The sequence below is a fragment of the Rhipicephalus microplus genome, chromosome X (assembly GCF_043290135.1).
Source record: "Rhipicephalus microplus isolate Deutch F79 chromosome X, USDA_Rmic, whole genome shotgun sequence".
NCBI lineage: Eukaryota > Metazoa > Arthropoda > Arachnida > Ixodida > Ixodidae > Rhipicephalus > Rhipicephalus microplus.
This window is the reverse complement of record NC_134710.1, coordinates 344192945-344213935: the sequence shown is the minus strand read 5'-3', so window position 1 is coordinate 344213935 and position 20991 is coordinate 344192945. Positions and strand designations below refer to the sequence as shown.

Genomic DNA, 20991 nt, shown 5'->3' with positions numbered 1-20991 from the left:
CTCCTTGACACACACATTCATGTCTGAATGCTTGTAACATGTGTGTCAAGGAAATAATGGGTTATTATTTCTTAAATAAATTAAAAAACGAGTACTTTTACTTGCAGGCTTTCGTCACACAAGTATAATCTGTCCTGGCATAAGTGTTATCTTTATCCACCGAATTACTTCCGAGAGCTGATCGGTTGTACAAAAATACTTCCAAACGCCGAAAATGCTCTAAAATTTACGGAATGAATGTTATTGGGGAGTACGAAATAATATTAACAACTACCTTCCGGCGCTAAGCGTTCAGTTATCGGGTGTAGAATTTATTCTCCTTTAAAAGGATTGATGGCAGTGAAACCACCGCCTGCTGGAGCTGCGGTTAAACTGAATTGAAATGTATACTTATTGTGTGGCCATCTCAGAATACTAGGACGTAGGGAAGAAAAAAAAACAACTCACGAGGTTCTTCATGCATTCGCCTAAGACGGCTCGAAAGCGAGAACCATCTGCATCGTTTTTTTCTTACTCGATGTATTGAGCTTCCTCAACACCTCTCCAATATATTTCTGCACCTAATGTTCTTTTGCACTACCTCGAAAATCGGAGATATTGCAAGCTTTTTTGCACCGTATACCTGATTTTGCACTGCCTCCATGATCAGCCCACCTTTGACCAAGCGGTAATGTCATCGGATGACATCATCAAGTGACACCAAGCTATGGGACATCTTAGGGCCATCATGAGTACGTCACAAAATTTTGCGATCCGTGACGTCATTATGACGTCGTCATGATGGCATAATTAAGATTTTTGCAACACTCGTGCTCACGCCAATGGTCGATTTTCGCGTTTGTGGGGCCATCTAAGGTTATCACCCTAAACACATAGGTGCAAACTTGGGATAACTTGTGCTGGTTCGAAATATTTGTCTCATTCGTCTAGCTTCTTATCATCCATTATGAGTATGACTGATCAGCCGATCGATCCACAGGAATGTCACACACAAACACGTGCGATGGAACACACACGCGCGCGCGCAAGTGGCATCTGCGCCAAGGTATATACAGACTGGTAGTGAAGGCTCTATAAAAGCCCATACGTTCAGAAAATGGTGGCTGATCAGCTGCTTACGGAGCTTAGTGCCATATCTGTGAGGAGCGAACACTTGTGGCGGAACAAAAAATAAAGTGGATGTGACGCAATGGTTAGTAAATAGGTGACGTCATTTTTTGTGCGCTAGCGTTGAATTCGATCTCAAACTACTTTTGATGGGCCCCTGATCACTATGGACTTGCGCTAAGGCGATCGCCGCCAAGTCATCCACGAATGCACTTCGAGACAACGCCACCTGATCTAATACGGACTCGTTACTAAATAGTGATGTTTAGGTGTACTATCATTCACTTTGACTCGGTTTTACAAGAAAACTTATTCTTCGAACTTTTGTTCGCCATTTGAGGCATCTTACGCCGATGGATTAAGGCAACCAACAGCGTAGCAGCGTATACATGTGATATCTGACGCGTGGCTTATTTGTTCCCCGCATACGCAGGTTGTTTAGCATGCACAATGCTTGTTATCTTCTGTTTTAACAGGAAGAAACAGGCACCTAGTCACGCCAAAAGAATGACATTTTAGTCTTATTTATTGGTCGCAATAACTCAAATTCATTACACCGCACAAAATGGTAATAAGAACAAAAAAAATCTGCGAACACTAAATGCGTTATGTTTTTTTTTTTGCATTATGCTCCACTAAATTACCCCTACGTATGCGAATGAACACACGTGATACCGTGATAGATAACTTGGCAATCTGCTCAGCGACAACGCGAACAGCAGGCACTGCATGCTCAACATGGAAACTGGGCTGCAGGAACTCTGATGTATGAGAGTCCAGCGAGCAGTGCATTCCGAACCATTGTCCTTGTTTCTTATCTAAAAGACATGGGTCACCAGGCATACGTTTGTTGCTACTACATCCTTGCACAGCACATCGTTTCCGCAGCTACCAACGAAAGCACTCGTCGTTAAAGTAATTGGCATAGTTCCGCTGCCCGTTGTACACTGCACTGAAGACATTCACCAACGATAAAGCGCAATTAACAATTATTGTTGGAAGAAAGAAATCTGATATGTAAAACCTATTGATTGCTACGACTTTAAATCAATTTTGGTTTTTTCACTATTAGTATTTGTTCCCTCCACACATAGTCGCACTTTCATCGCAGCTCCCACAACTCCTAATGCTGATGTCGCTGGCAATAGCTTCTGAACAACTTTTCGCCCGAGCCTTCACGGCCTATTTAAACAGACCTTGTCTGCGTCGCGGACATCTACACGATAGAATCACAATGCAACTGTTACTAAAAGGTTCGCGGCTGCGAAATAGAACTTGGGGGCTCGTTTCCCAAACCGTATGCCGTAGCCACTAGAACACAGGCGATTTTCCTTATCAGGTGGAATAGAACGCATTTGTGAGTATCCCACCCTCGTTCAATCACTCAGCATACTTTTACCAGGCTCATAGTTTGACAATGTTCTTTGCGTATACGTACTGAGACACCTGGCGTGAATTTACGGCGCTGCATCTTTAAGAACATCTTTTGTGTAAGCCGGCGCAATGCAATACTTCCCGCCTTTTCACAATGCTGGCGAAGTGTCTTCGGGTAGCTCTACAATTGAATGCGGGTGCGGATAATTATTCATCAACCACAATGCTACAGGAACTGACTGTGACAATTCTCGTTATGTGTTTTTGAAGTGATTTATTGGTGTCACATTGTGTGTACTACATTTCGTTTCAGGTTGTGCTAGTTTTCTGAGCATATCAGAACGCATAAATATTACTTTCAGTCTATTCAACTTTTCTTCCTGCCACCGACATTTCATGGTATGCCTATGAATGGTCTGTTCACGGAGCACGAAAAGTACGACAGTTCGAGTAGAATTATTCTTTCGCTTAATTCAGATTGTCCTGCGGTGCCTCTCTCTCTCTCTCTCTGTGTGGGGGTGAAAACGCAATATTAAGAAACAACGCAGAAGAAATCAGGTGAGTTAAGTTGCTGTGGCACGTAGCTGAATTCTTCAAATGGCGGAACAAGCAACTATATGTTTCATACAAAGTTTTTCACTGATCCAACCGGAGCAGTTTGTAACACGAAAATATTTTATGCCGGCGTTAGTCACGGCTCCACTGATGTATTTCCGTCATGAATATGACGTCGTAAAATATATACTAACAGATTGCAAAGGAAAAAATGGAATAAAAGTTTTGCCACCAAGCATCGAACCTAAGACCCCTCGGTTTACAGCGCGTCACCCGAAACCCCTAAGCTACAAAGGACACGTTGACCAGCTTGCTAACGGCAAGCTACTTATGTACACCATATACCATTTGGCGGTCAACAGAAGTCTGCAATTTTATGGCGCGAAGAGCTCGCGTAGGCGCGCTCTTAAGGTCGTTGCCTATTGCGTTTTGATGAGCGCGCGCCTCCAGAGGGTATGGTCTCTCTCTTGCGCACTCTTATAAGACTTGTGGTTCTGGAGAACACGAAGGTCACTTCGCTCGCTGCCGTGGCAGTGTTTACAAAAGGAACACGCTGCTCACATATGATGAAGTAAGAATTGTGACAGTTGTTCGCGGTCATTCTGTGTGTACTTGTGTGTTCGTTTCGTGCGTCTTTCTCTTGTTAGAGCAGCACGTTTGAAATGCCGAGCTGTGACAGTTAGTGAGTGCACGTCTTATATGTTCAATTTGTACGTGCTTTCTGCTTGAGCTGCGCGCTGCAAGTTTTGAGCTGCTTGCCTTTCTTCGCGTGGCATTACAATTTGTTGCGGTAGCATTCATCCTTTTGCAATTGTGGCAAAGCAATGCACCAAAAACGCTCAATCCTCCTTGAATACACGTTTCACTTTCGTGTTATACCGATTCATAAACAGAGAGATCAGCCTCTTTTTTTTTTTTTTTTGTCAATCGTGAAAACCCTGGATTGACCTTGTGAATTTCACGGTTTTGTGCTCTTCACTGGTCGTTTCATATCGACTCGTTTCGATCCACATTGGCTAGAGAACGCGTTTCGCTTATTAAATAGAGCCTATTTAAAAAAAATAAAGACAGGAAAACGAGAAGAAATCAGCTATAAAGTAGAGCAGGGAGGAAAACATGTTAGCATGTATCGAGTGCTTTCTCCAAATGTCACTTATTAAGAGCTCGGGAATATGCGCCTGTAGTTAGCGTCACATGTCCTTGTGGTATACTACAGACAGACGAGGAAGCACTCCAGGGAACGCGCCCACTGCTTCTAAAAAGTAGGATATTCCTTCTAGCAACTCCAGGTGAAAACAAGTGCATACAAATGTCTCGCGAAGAAAACACGTACCTCGCAGTAATTCCCCAGCGTGCGTGTTTACCTTTATCACCAGCTGCTGTTCATGAGTAAATTACAGTCCTCTCGAGCCATTAATGTCTCAGTGACATCGTGTGACGGCTGCACGGCTTACAATGCGTGAGAAACGAGATACAGTCATACAAACATCAACTCGATCGTGATTATTCATTTGACGCATGCAGTGTTATGCAACAGTAGCTTGCGCATGCCATATGCCGAAGTATTGTTGTGCTGAGCGACAGGCATCCCGTTGCCTGCCTCGATGCCTTCAAAGGCATGTAATTTCTAGCACTGACGATAATTATTTCTGTTGAAAAAACAGAGTATTTGGCTACAGCGAGTGCATCGTAACAGAAACTTTCACACTTACCTTTGGTTATATAATCAGCAGACAAGTGACGAAAACTTGGTAGTTTAACGAACAGTTTTCAAATATACTGGCTGGGACGTCGATGGTGTGACTGCGAGAAGTATTGCGTTTAAAAATAATATTATTTTCTATAACGGGATGAACTTCTCGTTTGGTGGTTACTATGATAACTACATGGTTGCAATTCCGTTGACTATATGCGAATGCGTCGGCCTGTCAGTCAGCACATACGCCTATCCAAAATTGATGTTTTTTTTTTCTTTTGCTGCAACGCCACAACTAACTATGTCATGAGCTTCGTCACAAAACTGCGGATAAGAGAGTGACTTGGAGTGCGTCCATAGCCGATTAAAAGATCACAAGGAGACAAGAATAAAGAAGCAAGCAGGACGTGTGTTTCCTCACAGTTCTATCACTGTTCCCTTCGTTCTGCAATGTTATATAAATCTGCAATAATTAAAGGACACAAAGGTGTCAGTTGGCCTAATTTCTATCGACAATAGACTTGATGTGTAAAGCATTGTAAATTAAATAGCCCCAAAACCTATAAAACTTCATGGGAAAGCTTTTTCCATGGCCCAAAGCAGCAGTGGGCTGGCGAATTACCATATATAACGCACACAACCGTGAGCGAGTATAGAGGCTAGCTTGAGCAAGTACTTAAATAGCTATGTAACTTTTTTGCTAGAGTGTTGCAATAGGTAATGCGATAATACTTAGAGAAATTGCGTCATCGAGGTTCTTTAGTTGTGCTCATTATTGCAATTTGCAAGCGGCTCCCTCCCCCACTAAATGCCCTTGAAGGTGCTTTGAGATGCTGGGTAGAGAAACAACTGATAGCGCGTTGGTGAGTTCATTTCGTTTTTCTGGCGTGATTTTTTGCGCTTAAGTCTTGCAGCATACGATGTGAAACTTTCGATGCATAATGTTAGTATTTATCAAGTCCCAACTTTTCATTGTAACGCCACTTAAGTTTTATGATCATGAAGTTAAGCACCTTCAAGCTAAAGTGCATGTTTGCGACCTGGGTGTCGTCCTCTCTGGTATCGAATCACTGGTAATCACATTTACAGTGCTACAAAGAAGTTTAAAAATGTTTTTTTATGGCGAAATATTTCAGACAACTTAGAACTGCTTTCTAAAACAAGAAGTTCGATTCGCCCCGCCAAACACTGTAGTCTATTGTTTTTTTTTAATACTCGTTTTTTTTCTCTAGTGCAACTAAATAAGACTAGAATGTGCTACGAAGTTATGTTGCTCCTTCAAAGGACATTTTTTTATATATAAAACTGAAATTCTTTCTAATTTGCTATACGGAAAGTTGTAATTGCGTTTAACTGCATATAGCACCCAGGAAAGTGCGTAACTGATGCTTGCTCTCATGCGTTCTGGCATTTAGAACAAAAGAAAGAGAATCAATTGAGGGTCTCGTTTTCTTAAGGTACAACGTAATGCAGCCATTATAACGTGAAGGTATGCAAAACATAGAGTATTTGCAGTCTTTAACTGCAGTGTAGTCATTGTGACATAAATAAGGTGGACAAAACAACAATTTTCTGGCAATACAGACCAAAACTATTATTATCTTGCCGCTATTTGTACGGACTCTATCCGCGAAGTGATCCCAATATATGAACTGGGCTATGGCCATATACATAGTGTGCTTATTCGTGCATTATAAGCCCTATAATGCATATTGTACTGTGCATATTGCCTCTAATTACATTTCCTTATTTTATTCGTAATTTTATTTTTTCTGAGTATTTATTGTACATTACTGTTATAATGTTGGGATAGCCGGCTCTAATGTAGCCTACCTTCCCATTCTCTGCCAAATATAAATAAAAAAGAGAAACCAGGCTTTATTATCGCAATTACTCTTCTTGACTGTGTATCATTTGTTACACGGGTATTCCTGCTAATTGTAGTATTTATTTTACGAAAAGCCACTTTAATGCCCCCCCTCCTTTTTATCTCTCTCTTGAAGTAATGCATTGTGAATCACGCAGGCGTGCACGTATGTTGAGCAAATAATGTAAGCAGATTTAGCGTACTTCATCATTCTTACTTCTGCACAGCCATCATCGCTATTCTTCTGAGCCGAGGCAGACATTGCGTTATAAACGGTGCTGCTTGCGCTGTTTGTTCCAGTCGTCCTGGGTCTTTCAAGGTAACGGAGGTGCTCGGTTCCGGAATGTGGGCATCGGGACAGCGCATAGGCTTTATCATTTACTAGACTTGTGCGGGATGGTAACTTCATATTACTGCTAACACAGCATTTAGTGCCACCTTATTCATTGATGACATCCCACACAGAGCTTGATGGTCGGTGGCGATGGTGAAGTGCCGACTGTAGAGGTGCGGGCGAGATTTCTGTATTGACCATACAATAGCCAGGCAGTCCAGCTCCTTGATAGCGTAGTGTCGCTCAACTGTGTATAGGTTCCGGCTAGCGTATGCCAAAACGTGCTCTTTAGAGGCGGCATCACGCCGCAGAAGCACTGCTCCGATACATTGGGCGCTGGCGTCAGTGCGGAATACTCCAGTGGACCCACCCTCGTCAAGGTGTCGAAACACTGGTCTTGAAGTGAGGCGTTCTTTATGGGCTTCAGATGCAAATTTGCAGCCATAGTGCCATGCGAAAGAAGCACCAGCGACTAATAGTGTATTCAGGGTAGCCGCTGTTGTAGCAAAGTTGCGTATAAAGCGACAAAAACAGGACGCTAGTCTAAGAGAGCTGTTCAATGTCTTTTAGATGAATGGTCAAGAGTACTGAAGTACAGCTGCGATCTTGTCAAGATCTGGCTATATACCGTCTTTCGAAACCATGTGACCGAGTACGTGGATAGTTTTTCGTGTGAACATCTTCTTTTTCAATTTATTTGAACTTCCGTGTTCGAAAGGCTCATGAAATACCTTGTCTGATTGTTGGAGATGTTTTCTAAAGGTAGATTTTAAAAAATATCGTTTAGGTAACCGAGGACGGTCTTCCATTCTAGGTCATGATGAACAGTGTCAATCATGCGCTCAAATGGGTCTGGAGTGTTTCGCAGGGCAAGTAGAATCACAATAAATAAATAAATAAATAAATAAATAAATAAATAAATAAATAAATAAATAAATCGGGTATCTCGAACAGTAAAAGCTAGAAAAAGAAAGGAAACAAGGAATTATTGTCAACAAAGCATTGAATTCCGTCGAGTAAATTTTAAAATAACGTTGTGATAAATTTGTCACCACTTGCCCGGGAATTTCTGGCAAATCATTTGGCTAATTCTTAGAAATGTCAGGAGGTGGTATGTTTGTCAAATATTCTACCATTTCCACAGCGAGGGTTGACGGGGACGCATGTGACGTTTTCAGCCAAAAAGCTGCCGTCAGGCTGTTTACATCGCGGTCCGCACGAAAACATGAGGCAATAACAATTGGCCCCGCACATGGATACGGTGGTTCGTTGGGTGTGCAATGAGCGTGAGAAAGCATTCCCGTTCGGTTTTTTTTTTTTTTTACGTTGAAGCACTCAGCGGGGGATAAACCCCGGGGGAAGTCTTTCACGCCCCTAAGTTATTAGTTATTGTGCGACAGCATCCTAACTCGAAGTAATTTAATATCTCTAAGAAATTGAAAGGTGTTGCCAGACACCCGCTGCCGCGTTCACAAAATTGACGGGCAATCAACGGTACACAGGGTAAAGAATAGGACTCCACATGCGATCTGCCACTTAATAATGCTAGCAGAGAGCGATAATTGCTTTCCGGGATTTTCCGCTTGCTTGGATCATCACCTTTCAGGTCCACGACTGCCGACAGTCCGAAGTTAGAAACAGTAGATGGCTGAACAGCACTCTTATCGTTCGCACTAATGAGGCGTGTGAAACCATTAGTATACCGACCAATTGCTACTATTTAACAACGGTCAATAGTGAGTGAAAGAAGGAATCTGTAGTGATAATAAGTGTTGATATAGTATCAATACGGTGGCTTGTATCAATGTGAATGAAGAGAGCGTATACACGTCCGTATATAGCGTGTCGAATCACGAATGGTGATCAAACACCTTCGCAAATGGAAGCTGTCGATGATTATTACTTTGTCGGGAACAAAGGGTGCGTACGCGTTTGTGCCGAAAGAGCATTGCCTGTGTACGCATACGAACTAGTGTATCGCTCGCGTGCTTGTGTGCATATGTCATCGAGCGCGTTCATACATACAGGAGTTGGAGGAGCGAGCGTACACAGTCGCTACGCGTGTAATAACTGCTCCTTCACCGGGGTTCTTTCTGAAAGGCGAGTCAAAAAAAAAAAAGCCTGAATGAGAACTTCTTGGAGAACAATTTCATCGCCTTCGCGAAAGTGTTTTGTTCTTGTTGTCGCCCTCCTCCGGCGCGCGTACAACTTCGTACTCCGTCGATGCTATAGCGAACGCTGCGGTTAACGGCAGGAAAGGAGGGCACTGCTGTCGTTCAGATTGCACGTGAGAAGGTTTGTCGTTGCGCATTCGTTCAAATCTTTTCTCGGTAGACGCGGTTATTCCGACGACGCGTGGTTGTGGTTTATTTATAGCAGAGGCGCACGGCGACCGGTTTATCACCTCTGATCGCGCTTGCTTGCCCAAGACTCTGACTTTCTTAAGGGGTATATGCAAAATGCCACATGTTTCTTTGTGTTACATTCGACTCTCACGCAGAGACGTTTCTTCGAAAGCGCGCTCGTCTCGGCGTTTACGAAGACGATGTAGTGGGATCCTCACTTCAGCAGGCAGAGCAGAGCGACACGTTTTATTCCGAGTAGTACAATGCTACTATTTTATTTGAGAAAGGAAAAATGGGCAGACGGTGAGAGGAGAGGACAGAGTTGATTTCAAATGCGAGTGTCTTTTTTCATTATATAAGGCGAATAGAAAAAAAACTGAACTTAATCAATATTAATCATTAAGAAGGTCAGCGAAAAAGACTGTTCGCGCGAAATGTACGAGGAATACCACAGCGTGCGCAAAGGTAGCGGCAGCCCTCCCCCCCCCCCCCCCCACCTTCCTTAATCATCGAAAGAAGGGGGAGGGGGGTTCCAAGCCTGCCACATACGTTTGCTCTGTTGGTCAAAGTGTACGCTTACGGCCAAGCAAGGTGTAGTGTTCGCCGAGGCCGAGAAACTTACGACGGGCACTTGTGGCGTTCAGTATGTGTGTGTCTTTATTTTGTAAGTTTCCCTCCCCTACTCGCGCACGCATAATTCTATTTTCAGGCGGGTCTGACCCCCCGTGCCACCACCGGCTCTCTGCCATCGGCTCAAGTTTCTCTTGCGTCTAGCAGTAAACAGGCACAGCACACAAGTGTCTGACAATAACGTGTGAGGACCACTCAGGTTCCACTCTAATGAATAGCTAATGCCCACCTTCCCCACCACGCTTACAATGCATTAGTGGACTGAAGTCCACATGTGGACTGAAGAAAGTCCATTGTGAGAAGCGCGTCATCACACCGTTTTCTTGTTTGTTGATGTTTGTTGAATGTATTTTTTGTTGCTGTTTTGTTGTCACTTATGTATCTTTTCTGTTGTGATTTTTCTTTCTGCACTGTAAATTCCCACCCCTGCAATAGCCATTTTGCAGGGCTACAGCATGTAAATGAATAAATGAATAAATAAATAAATGAAAGAAGAAATCTTTTGCGAAGCTCCGTTTCTGGATGTAGCTAGGTTAAAGGCAAAACATGCCCCCCGACTATTATTATTTGCTACTACTATTTGCTACGCGGGCCAAAGTACGCGTAAAAGATCAGAGCTGCCGCGCGCTCACTGCGCCATCCTGCTGATAATGCTGAAAACACAATAGTTCCCCCCACCCGAAATGCCCGCCAACAGCGGTAAGTTTTATATATGAATAGCTTGCCGTTTGAATGCTAAGGAAGGTGTCTCTCGATGACTCGGTAGTTAACACCACGCATTCACCACGTTGAGGTTCCACGTTCGATTCTGCGCACCGGACTCTTGGATTTTTTTTCTTGCGTTTTCATCTATACAGATACGTATACATATACGGAGCATGACATCTATGCCAACGCCGGCGGCGAAATGCAGTCGAGAGTGTCCATATATTGCTATCGCAATAATAATAATGTCAATAATGTACGAAACGTATTCTTTTATTTTCATAGTAAGCATACCAAGGAAGCCAAAAGGGGAACTGAAGGGCTCAATACTTAATCTGTTACAATTACAAAAAGGCTAGAAAATTACATATCAAGGAAAACTATTCACTTCAAACCAATTGACAAGAAAAAACAAGTGGAATGGCCTTTTATACATTTTCCTAAGACAAGACGCGTCATCTTTTCCCTTTTATTCCATATCGACTGCATTGATTCCCCTCCGCCGAAAAACTTGCTGCGGCCAATGTGGTGTAGCGCTGCCTACGGCATCTAATGCATTGTAAGCGTTATTTCTGCGTGTCACGTGGTCTTGCAGTATCTCCAGGATCAACCCCTCTTTGACTTAGTGATGATGTCATCTGATCACGTCATCATTTGATGGCAGCTTACGGGACTAGCGTCTACCTGGCGTCGCCATTTTTGGCGACCTTTGACGTCATGCTGGCATCATCGAGCACTTCATGATAGCGTCATCACTGCGAAAGCTCAGCTGATGTGATGTCATGATGATGCCACATATTTTGGTGACGTCAATGCGTGAGTTTTTTTCACCAGTTTTGTTGACGCCGACGCCGCTTACACGAACGATTGCTTTTCCCGTTTGATGAGGTAAGGCTTAATATAGTCCCCAATATACTTTTTCTCCGCATTACACCTAAGCATTGGATCTAGCAGTTTGGACGCCACGCGGAACATTCAAGGATTTGTTGACTGCTTTCCCGGTCTTCAAGGTTCACGTACTGTGCGTCACTTCTGCGCACAGTATACATAAAAAGTAGAAAGAATGCCCTGTTCTACACCATTGTCGCAGTAAGCGGCACTCTATGGCTAACACTTCCAGAGACCTATTGGTTTAATATACTCCCACCAAACGACAAAAGAAATATAACGGGGAGACAGTCGACGCGGTAGCTCGATTAGTAGAGCGTCGCACCCATAGAGCGCTAGATATTGGTTAGGCTCCCGCCGATAGCAGGTCCTCTTTTCTAAATTTTCATTTCTCTTTGTGGGATAATACTTTGATTAGGCGAACCTTTCTGTTTATGCATGAATCACTGGGCCGCATTGACTATTGGCCTGAATTTCGTTGCAGCAGAAAGCGCTGCATGAAAAAAAATGTTGCTTGGTGAACTGCATGAAGACATCGAAATACTTAACGAAATATCCTTACCGCGACATGAAAACAAAAACTTTTTGTTGTCGCGATGTGGTGGGATATGTCGGGACACAAAAAAAGATAGAACAAAGAGTAACAGTGGTCCTATCACGATGAGTAAACTTCAGAATGAAATATAAAGTAACAGTGTGCACATATCGCCACCAAGATTTTTCTTTATCTTCTCCCTTTCCCATCTTTCTTGTCCCCTTCCCTAAACTGCCAGTGTAGGGTAGCTAACCAGACGTCTCTAGTTAACCTCAATGCCTTCTCCTTTATCTGCTTCTTTACTTCCGTAGTTCACCACCAAGACGGCAGTTATGAAGGTCAGGAGGACTGCCCCATGACTCTTACTTGAAGCGGATTCGTTCTTCGCTGGTTTGCCCCCCCGTATAACGATGCTGGGGTATATCCATGTGCTCTGCACAATTTTCTCTTCATTTGAAAGAATACGTCCGTTCAGCGTTCTAAGAAAGGATAACTTAGTGCTGGCTGGTGGACTGTTTTAGTGCGTTGTAATATAAACACATTTCTTGATTATTTTTGTTGTTGTATACTGGCTTATATAAATAAAGAGAGAAAGGGAGAGAGGTGATTTGATGTATATAAAAACAACTCGCATTCACCAACAATAAGCATTCGCTTTATAATATATATAGCCATGCCACCTTTACTGATGTAGAACTAATTTCTTTGCGGGAGCTGGGGTGTTACTCAACATAGTGTTCTAGCATACCACCTCACAATATGATAAAACACTATTCGCTGCAGGACGCTCACATCTTATATTCCGTATTCGCGCACGCACAAACTGCCAGCACATGGACACGCCATTAGTTTTTCAGGCCAGGCAAGCTGTGTTCTAATTTTTCAATCGCCTTCGAAAGCTAGAGGTATGTAAAAAATATTTTATACTACGTAAAATGTATATTATGTTAAATTGTATGTTAGCTTAGTCAAGGACGTGTTACAACGGATAGATACGGCTTGTTTGTGAGGCAGGCAACCACCTAATTATTTGCTCATTGGAGCGTGGCAACCAGTGAAGGATGAGTTATTTTTGAGACGAGGTGAGCTAGGTTGGCCCTGCATGCTCCAATATAATGAACGCTTAAGCAAATGCCAAACAACAGCACTGGTAACCTACTAAGAACGTCGGCGCTCTTTGCAGTCTCCGTAACGCCAATATTGTAGGCGATTTCGTTTTAATTGAAGCAAATAACTAGTAAATTACCCGGCCACATTCCTTAAGTGACATTAGTCTAGATCAAATGTTTTTCCTGCAAATATTTGAAGATGCTTTCCATGCATTTGTCAATGCTTTTAAAACACATAGAGAAAAGCTTACGATTGAGACATCCGGGGGCATCAATGCAGTGGGCTAAGGGCTATCTTCATGCATCAGGCCATCTAAAACAGTCAAGTTTTTGTTTTGTTTTTTTTTTTCAAAATGCGCCAGTGATTCGTGAACGTGGGTGATCTAGAGATACAGGTAGAAAAAGACAATGGGGATGGCGTCTGAAAACAACGAAAACATAGAGAAAAACATTTTGAGTAGGCCAGTAACGTCACTCTTATGGACTCCTTTGGAAATAAAATGATGAGTGTATTAATTTGCGTGGTTATCATCGTTTCCACTTACACCCTCCCCTTTTTTTACCCCGTACTCTGACAAAGAAACAAAAAATTGTAAGATTTTACACAGCTTCTGTTTGCTACACTCTAGGCGTAATCGTTGCTAACACATCGCTCTGTTCGTTAATTATATTGGATACTACTGCACTGCGTTCTAATATCTCAAAGGGGACGAGATTCGCTTAACTTTGCCCACAAACCACCATCGCTTGCACAGTCGGCAGCGCTTCGACAAGGCACATCTCCACACACCACCCATGCACAGAGGAGAAGCCAAACGCCACGTCTTAGGTGCTTTTTTTTTTCGATGCGTTTATTCCTAGCGTAGATGAAATGTACGCAATGCAAATGTAGAAGCTCCATTGACTCCACACAGAAGCATTGTACGAGTTCACATTAAGACGATGCGTTTATGCATGTTCAAGAGCCCTGCACAGCTGGTTCGGATATCTCCAAGCATCCAATGAAATTCAAATGCCATAATGTTGGCCTTTAAGGGTTAACAGAACATTTGGAGGCATGAGCTTCTTAATAGACGGAGACATCAAACTTAAGCCGTTGTACGGCGTAGTAGCATCTCTGGCATCACACTCTTCTCATCAACAGGTCATACTTTTCAGGGATGATAGGGCCTGTAGAATACCGCTGTTCCAGCATTAAACCTGAAATAAGATTTCTGCTGTTTTTACGTATGTTTATATCTCCGCGGTTCTAATTTTTGTTTTTATCTGCTTTCTTTTTAAATCTGACTGAAATAATTGTACACACTGTTGCCTAATGACTCCTCGTCAGTGACGTAATTAGTTTTGAATTAGGGGCTTTTATACTTCCTGTAGTTTTTGCTTTAGTCGAAAACGTAAGCAGGACAATAATACACGGATATATTTAAATTCGGGGTACATGAACTATGCCATTTTACTGTATAAAGCAGTGGGCAATGCCATATAGCATGAGCTTTTTTTAATTTATTTGATAAGCCAAATCAGCATCTGTTGTTTCTCGCAGAGTGCTCCCTATCATAGCTACTTTAACTGACTATGGACATTTTCCAAATTGCTTCATCGCGGCACGCAATCAGGAGAGGCTGTTCTTTGTGCGAACGCACGTAGTCTAAATAGTCACGCGTTTCAACTTTAGCGAAAACTTATACTTGACTTGGTTATCTCCGCCTTGTCATATTTGATATAAGAATGTCGGCACTGTCCAAGCAGGACCGTTATATCTTAGGAAGCACCAAGTCCATTGTTATGGCATACTTTTAAAGAGTTAGCAGGTAATTATTTATCACTACGAAAAATCACCGCATTGCTTGAATCGACGAAATCGCCTTTGAACGGCAACATCGATGCTTAAAAAAGATTTTGGAGTGATCAGTTTTCCTGCATTATTATTTAAAACGTTCAGTTAGGTCACAGTGGCTTAGAAAACTTCGTCGCATTCAGTGAAAGAAAATACAATGTACTCTGAAACCATGGCGTAATTTTTAAATCATATGCTAGCTGTAAGTATACGCATACACGATGATGGTTCAGATGAAAAGAAGGGAAACAATTCCTCGACAGTTTTCTTATTATTATTTAGTCCATTGTGTCAGAACCCCTTTTGCCACAAATAATGATGATAATGATTATCAGAAGTCAGTTGAGAAAGAGCATCCTTCTTGAAATCTAAACTTGCACCGCAACACAATAGATACACTGGCTCAGCTCATGAAACTCTCTGCAGATGCATTGGTAACATCTGTGAGGCGCATTTCTCACACATTGGGTAACGAGCATTTTAAGGACTATGTGGTGCGTTGAAGGACTACATTACGATGTAGTCCAGGAAATGGAGGCCATATATCGTTTGATGTCTTTTCTTCTAGAGCAAGCTCAGCTACGAGTAGTTATCGAAAGATGTATGCAATAGGGTGCTTGTTAACATCGTTCGAAAAAGGAACGCACGAAGTGAAACCCGTGTCCCACGCAGTCCACCAAGAAAAACATTTCCGCAGCCAAGCTGGAACGGAGATGTTCTAGCTTAGCTATAAAAACTGTACGCAATCTTCGCATGCGATATCTTTCGCATGTAAGGTATACTCCGCGTGCCGACGTGCGCGCACTTGTGCCCCTACCTTGGCGCAGGTCGTCGACTCGGGCTTCCGCAAAAGCCAAGGCTGCGTTCGCTCAGCCTTCCTGGGGGACGCTCGCCGGGGGAGTCCGGAAAAGCCTTGAGAATGGGCCTTCGGCTACAAGGCACGGCTGCTGCACACTCCGGCTACGCCTGCGACCAAACTGTTAAAGGCTCCACCAGAGGTGCAAGTCAAATCAGGTGACTCGACTTCCTTCTCTCCGTACCCCGCATAACGGAATTGGGGAAGAATGCAAAATGTTGCATAACACCAGCAAGACAGCCGCGCACAGTGCTTGCACAGTGGAGCGAGAGAGAAGGATGAGAGAGGGTGTTGCTGCTAGTAGCTGACGTCTCTTCGATCCTGCTGGCTTATTTAAGTTTTGAGAAGGTGTCTCTCGGATGCGAGTCGCCGCTTTCTCATCCATACCTCCTTCCTGTCATTTTCCTCCTCTTCCAACAGCCATGTGCCAATGACCGCCTGGGCGGAAACTAGGCCAACACTGAACCGGAACAGAAGACCGTTTTGCAATAACAAGATTCTGTTTTTTTTCTTCCAACCACACAGTAGGGCGAGGGCTGATAATAAGGACAGACAGAAAAGTGTGCGCGAAATTTCACTTACTCTCAGTGGCACGGTATTCTGTACGCTCGTTGAAGTTGAAGTGGAAAAAAAAAGCCCGCATTTCGCCCTTTTCCCGACAAAAGAGAAGATGTAAAGGAGAAAACAAAATGGAGCTCTGAGCCACTTATGTATAAATTGTCCGGAATGTGATCGTTACGCGAAAAGATAACACAGGAGATTTTCAAATCTAACTCGTAATTTTCAACTCCCGTTAACTAAATATTTTTCAATCACGAGTATCAAGAGAGCCGAAGTGCTCAGTCACTCGCGACAATCGTGCAGAAAGCTCAGCACGAGAGAGACACGGAAGAAACGAACAAACAAGTCAGCGCAAAGCGTCTCACTCAGGTATGGCAGTGCAAGCGGTGGTGGCGGCGATATAGATGAGCAGCTACGGCGGCTTCCGACTGGGTACGCGTTCGAGCTCTGCCGCTCGTGCACCGGGAGTTGGTCGGGGCAAGATGTGCACCGCGCCGCTCGTATCGGAAGTCCGGCGCAGAGGAACGGCGAGAGCGAACGCCCGCGCGACCCGCTGCCCTACAAAAGCGGCCCCCCACTCGAGCTCGCGCCTGCACACACGGGCTCGCCTCGCCCTCCGTGAGAGGTCCCTTCTCCGTGTCTCAGCTTTGCATTCCCCGGCCACATTTGACGACGACGCCGGCAGACCAACTTTCCCTGCGCATTCTCGCGTTTCGCCGTTGATGAAAAGCAGTAGCAGATCCTGAAAAAACTCCTCAAGAGCGATGAGCGCGCCCGAATCATTACCAGCAGCTGCAGGAGTATCGAGTCACGGCTGTATACAACACTCCACTTGTTGGATCCGAGTGCGCGCTTCGGCGCTACTACGGACTCGGTTGACGGGCTCGCCTATGCGAGGCGCGGTTGCTTTTCCGCTTTTTGGGGAGCTGTTGTCGCGGGAATGCGTCGGCGTCCATTTCCGCGCGCAGTGAGTGCTATGAGAAGTGTGCGCTGATCTCTCTTTCTCTCCCTCTCTCTCTCTCTGCCTGTATTTCCACCCCGACGTGCATGCCGCCAACGAAACAACTCGAAATGAAAGCACCTTCACCTACGGTTTGTGATGACAGAACACTTTTTTGTTCACGGGTGTGCCGTCGAAAGCATCCTGAGAGAAATTAGGGTCTTTTTTTTATTTTGCTATCTAGAACTAAGCGGTGTAATGATCGTGAGGCGGCAACGTCGAATTCCTCAGAGCACGGCTGGCTGGGCTGACTCTGTGTCGGTATTCATGTGTGGACTTTTCTTCGGTTGTTTGCATTCGTCTGCGATAATTGTTAGACTTCCGGGTTCATATTGTGGGTCGTCAGGACAAAGCCATGAAAGTTTGCTGGCTCCTCATCTCTAGCTGCTACAGTAGTAGACGTCAAACGCGTTTAAACAAAAGATATTATAATCGCCCACTTTACCGCAACCTCGTGCGCAACGGCGCCCTGTTTTGTGTGTGTTTTATTAATCGATATGGCTGCTCTTTAGTTAAGAGGCACTACTGCAGGATGAAACGAAAAAAAAATATTGTCACCGCTTTGAATTTGATACCGCATTAATTTTGGATTATCGGTAGTCATTATTATTCGGCAGCCTTCCGCAACGACGTTTCTCATGAACCAGGATTTCTTCGAGTCGCAATATTGCCTAAAAAAGGGGAAATCTTGTCAAACATATTATATCGCTCAGAAAGGTATAATACGGGCTTGTAATGTGGCAGCACGGTACGCAAAAAATGGCATTCGTAATTTTATCTTGAATCGTTCAAGTACGCTATGAATATAACACTCGTTGACTTTTAAAACTTTATACTATTTATTCCTCAGTGCCCGCTAAGAATTTTCCGTTTAACTATGTTTCTTCTTTTTAATAGCAGCGTTTGTAATAGACATTTCTTGCCGTAATATAATGTCCATATTTCAATTGCAATTCTAGGTATCATCAGCGCCTCAGAATAGCTTGATTCTAAGCTTTACTTAATGTTTTATACTTCACAGTAGGCTGTAATTGTGACAACATGCATGTAAGAAAATAAGACGATACATCGCTGCTAGCATCATCCCCTGAACATATACTGAAAAGCGGCAAAACTGGCCCAGTATGGATTATATAAAATCCTCGGAACCAAGGAACGACAACAATATTGTAGCCACCTATAGCACTGCAGCATTTAGTGCTGATATCGGCACGCTAAAAAATTGCATTCGTGCCTCTTGCATGTAAAAAAAAAAACAACACCTCAAATGCTGTCATTACAAATTTCTGAAAATACGTAGTTTATCAGTCTCTTAAAGCGCTAAATGATTCCCTAAATACTGTTCGCAATAACAGCGTCTTTTTCTTTATTACTTTTACATCATGTACTCTGGCACAATTGTGTTGGCCGTTGTGTATCTAACTGAAATAAATGAAGGAATGAATATTCGGCCAAAAATAAATGCAAGCATTGGCGTCAATCACTCTTGCGAAACCGATTACCTTCTGATGCCCTTGTAATTGACCGTACGTCTCAAGCTATACTTAATGCTTGGGTTAATTCACCTGCTTCCGATCATCGCACTCGAGACTTCCTGCGCAATAAAGGAGGATGGCCAGACTTATGGTATGTGCATCTGCTCTTGTAAAAGCAACTGTGCAGGTTATCTAGTTTGTTCTTATTAAATTTTGTGGATTATTTGGTGTTATTGGGACGACATCAGCTGTCCTTCCAACTCCCTCCTAGAACTGATAATAAATGTTCTCATCCCTGTTACAACTTGATGTGATTGCAATATGAACTTGCAATGAATGATTGATTTGATTGATTTGTGGGGTTTAACGTCCCAAAACCACTATATGATTATGAGAGACGCCGTAGTGGAGGGCTCCGGAAATTTTGACCACCTGGGGTTCTTTAACGTGCACCCAAATCTGAGCACACGGGCCTACAACATTTCCGCCTCCATAACTTGCAATGAAGTTTCACTCATTCACACAGGTATAAAAACGAAAAACCCGCCTTCAAACACCACGGGCCTCCTTTCGTATTGACAACAGTCCCGCCGAAAAGAACGGCGCTGACCGCGAGTCCTATTTACGAGCGTACCGGTAAAATAATTTCCGTCCTTGGCCCAAACGACGTGCAACACCCCGGCCGACGTAGGTAGGCCACGCAAACAGCTATAGCAAAGAAAGAGTGCGCGAATTGCGGCGGCGTTCGCAGTAAAAGCAAGCGCGCCGACAAAGAAGCAGCAAAGCAAGCGGCGGCTGCTTCGTCGCAATCGCCAGAGTCCGTTGACCCAGATGAAAGCACCTTCTTCTCGCGGCCGCCACTTTCGCCGTTCGGTCTGGAAGGAAGGAAGGAAGCCCGGAGGAAGGCCTTGAACTGGCCATGTATCTGGGACGACGGCCACGATACGGGCTGAGCGGGCGCAGCATTACTGTAGGGATCGGTGAGAGTGGTTGCCCGGAGAGAGGGAATGGCTCGGTGTGTACGCGTCGCCCAGTCGAGGGGAGAGGCAGAAGCAACGTGCCGGCGTAACCTTGCGTAAGACGCGCGCGTAGGTCGGTTTGTGTGCCGGCACCCGCCAGGCAGGCAGGAGAGCGCGCACGCGTCCGTGCATTCTCGATAGGCGAAAAGAATGAGCAGTGCAAGAAAGTGGGCTGACGCAGACGTCTGACCGACAGACCCGCGCGGCGGAGGCAGTGACCTACTCAGAGCGCGCCGATGTGGCCATCGTGGGAGGCGTGCAATCGCAGGAAGGGCTCGATGCAGCCGCCGGCGGGTCGGTAGCCGTGATAAACAGGGGTGAAATGAACGTGCTCTGACCCCAACCGGGGAAGACCTGCGCGTTTTGCACTAACGGATCGGGTGCACGGGTCGGCGTCAGACTCTGATGAGGCAAGAACGAAAGCCAAGTCGCACCATTGGAGTCGTACTTTTCTCACTTTATACAGTGCGTGAAATGAGGATTCACCTCATTTATTAACAAACACTGACAACGGCTTGAGCATGCGCTATGCTATGCGCTACACTACACCCAGGCTTTTCACAGAAGCGACGGAATCCGAAGTTGCGTTACCCGCCGTTTCTGACGATTGCAGTAAGAAGTGTTGGTATAATAAGAAACAGCTGTTACATTGGCAGATTGACTTCTCGACTTCTCGCTACGGCATATACCAAATGGGTACTGAGACCAGATGGTTGCTGGGAAAATTAAAAATTGTGTCGGGTATACTTAACCTGCTTGGTTATGATATATATATATATATATATATATATATATATATATATATATATATATATATATATATATATATATTTAGGTGAAAAGGTTTCCTGTTCTCTCTAGTAGTATTGGCAGGCGTCGTATAACCTAATAAGTCGGCACTCCGATATCTAAGGCATGTAAACTAGTTCACGTTTCAACAAGCGAATGTAGTGGATAGTCTCTACCGAGGGACAACTTATACAAATATTTTGTTTTATTTTGTTCTTGCACTTCTTTTGTTGTTTTTAACCTTTCCGAACATGCCCAATGGGTAGCCACTCATATTTATTACTGAATCTTGCTACTTCTACCTTTCTC

The 20991-nt window shown here is 44.0% G+C and overlaps 1 protein-coding gene across 1 annotated transcript in view; it reads right to left on the bottom strand.

The window, feature by feature from the left end:
• LOC119161163 (acyl-CoA desaturase-like) overlaps positions 1-16885 on the bottom strand; it is a 73996-nt gene extending 57111 nt beyond the window's left edge. The window contains exons 1-2 of the mRNA XM_037413514.2: positions 16765-16885; positions 15800-15948 (exon numbers count right to left, since the gene is read on the bottom strand). The gene's annotated coding sequence lies outside the window, so the exon portion shown is untranslated. The remainder of the gene's footprint in view (positions 1-15799; positions 15949-16764) is intronic.
• Positions 16886-20991: the final 4106 nt, after the last annotated feature.